Here is a 2500-nt window from a genome sequence, read left to right on the forward strand (position 1 = left end):
TATTCCCCGTCGTCGACGTGTCCTCGCTAATCTGTGCGATTGCCATTCCATCGCCACGTTCGCGTTGAATCGTATTGATGACGGCCTATGTGCGTCTTGAGATCTTACTCTCTTTCTCTCGTGTCTCTAATTTGGTTTTGCGTTTGATCGATGATAAATCGTTTCGTGCGCAACGTTTCTGTACCCCCGTGGTTTTTGGTTCAATTATATAGAAGTAGAGAGAAAAAGAAATCCCACCGGGTTATATGTATTATTATTTTTTTTTTTTAATAATATGTATACTCCTCTATTGGCGAGGCTTATTTCGAACTTGATTGTCACACGACGCAAAAGACACACTTGTGTGTTCACGCACGGAACAGCACCGCGGAGAGAGAAAAGGTATATCCAATGATGAAAACCTTTATGTCGGTCGCCCCATGTCTTTTCTTTTCTTCATTGTCGATTCGTGCGGAACCGCGCGATCTGTCGGTCGTCCAGTCCCCGAAAGTTCTTTTCGACGGACGTTAAAGTTAACCGGCCAGATCGTCTAGCGAGAGTTTCCGATCGACGAGAGATGAAGAAAGAATTATATTGACACTTTGGTGTGGCGCATAAGGCATATATCGGTTTTTTGTTTACCTTTTTCTCTCTTCTGTCGTGTAGTGTTGTTTCGTTTTCTTTTTTTTTCTTTTTTTTTTGTGCTTTGTACGTTTTCGCGAGTACTACTTTTACGCTCTTTCGGCCGAAACACACAAAATTTTGTATCACGTACGACGACCTCAGAGTAGGCGAGATTACCCGCTGAATTTAAGCATATTACTAAGCGGAGGAAAAGAAACTAACAAGGATTTCCTTAGTAGCGGCGAGCGAACAGGAATTAGCCCAGCACTGAATCCCGCGGTTCTGCCGTTGGGAAATGTAGTGTTCAGGAGGGTCAATTTATCCCGAGACGTCGAACCGCGTCCAAGTCCATCTTGAATGGGGCCATTTACCCGTAGAGGGTGCCAGGCCCGTAGCGACTGGTACGCGTTTCGGGAGGACCTCTCCTTAGAGTCGGGTTGCTTGAGAGTGCAGCCCTAAGTGGGTGGTAAACTCCATCTAAGGCTAAATATGACCACGAGACCGATAGCGAACAAGTACCGTGAGGGAAAGTTGAAAAGAACTTTGAAGAGAGAGTTCAAGAGTACGTGAAACCGTTCAGGGGTAAACCTGAGAAACCCAAAAGATCGAATGGGGAGATTCATCGTCGACGAGGCTGGCTTCCGTTGGTGCGCAGATAGCCCGTAATGGGCCACTTCGGTGGTTCCAGTGCGAGGGTACACCATCTTCGGCAAATGTTCCGGTCGCGTAGTCGTGCACTTCTCCCTTAGTAGAACGTCGCGACCCGTTGCGTGTCGGTCTACGGCTCGAGTTGTTGCCTGTCGTGTCGCCTTCGTGCGCACACGGCAGACGCTCGATCGCCTGGCCGGCTGCGTGACGGTACTCTGACGGTATCGGGCCGCAACCAATCCATTTTCGAATGTGTGTGCGTCAGGCCCGCCGCAAGCTCGGTTAGTTTGTCACCCGGATGGTACGGACCTAGCGCCGGCTCCGGGCCTAACCAGCTGTTAGCAGGCGGTGTCCTCGGACTGGCCAAGCTTTGAATTACCGGTCAGCGACGCTACTGCTTTGGGTACTCTCAGGACCCGTCTTGAAACACGGACCAAGGAGTCTAACATGTGCGCGAGTCATTGGGACATGTAAACCTAAAGGCGCAATGAAAGTGAAGATCGTACCTTAGCGTCGATCAAGGGAGGATGGGCCGCGTCACGATGCGGCCTCGCACTCCCGGGGCGTCTCGTTCTCATTGCGAGAAGAGGCGCACCCAGAGCGTACACGTTGGGACCCGAAAGATGGTGAACTATGCCTGGTCAGGACGAAGTCAGGGGAAACCCTGATGGAGGTCCGTAGCGATTCTGACGTGCAAATCGATCGTCGGAACTGGGTATAGGGGCGAAAGACTAATCGAACCATCTAGTAGCTGGTTCCCTCCGAAGTTTCCCTCAGGATAGCTGGCACTCGCTCGTTCTCTTTTGATGAACGTGTGCGAGTCTCATCTGGTAAAGCGAATGATTAGAGGCCTTGGGGCCGAAACGACCTCAACCTATTCTCAAACTTTAGATGGGTGAGATCTCTGGCTTGCTTGGATCAATGAAGCCACGAGATTATATTGGATCAGAGTGCCAAGTGGGCCAATTTTGGTAAGCAGAACTGGCGCTGTGGGATGAACCAAACGCAGAGTTAAGGCGCCTAAGTCGACGCTTATGGGATACCATGAAAGGCGTTGGTTGCTTAAGACAGCAGGACGGTGGCCATGGAAGTCGGAATCCGCTAAGGAGTGTGTAACAACTCACCTGCCGAAGCAACTAGCCCTGAAAATGGATGGCGCTGAAGCGTCGCGCCTATACTCCGCCGTCAGCGGCAAGTGAGGTTGACGTTAGCTTTTTTTAAAGGCGCGTCTTCCATGAAGCTCTGACGA

At 50.5% G+C, this 2500-nt stretch overlaps 1 pseudogene; it reads left to right on the forward strand.

Moving 5' to 3' along the window:
• The first annotated feature begins 756 nt into the window (after positions 1–756).
• LOC143219422 (large subunit ribosomal RNA) overlaps positions 757–2500 on the forward strand; it is a 4589-nt pseudogene continuing 2845 nt past the window's right edge.

Source organism: Lasioglossum baleicum, unplaced genomic scaffold (genome assembly GCF_051020765.1).
Source record: "Lasioglossum baleicum unplaced genomic scaffold, iyLasBale1 scaffold0028, whole genome shotgun sequence".
NCBI lineage: Eukaryota > Metazoa > Arthropoda > Insecta > Hymenoptera > Halictidae > Lasioglossum > Lasioglossum baleicum.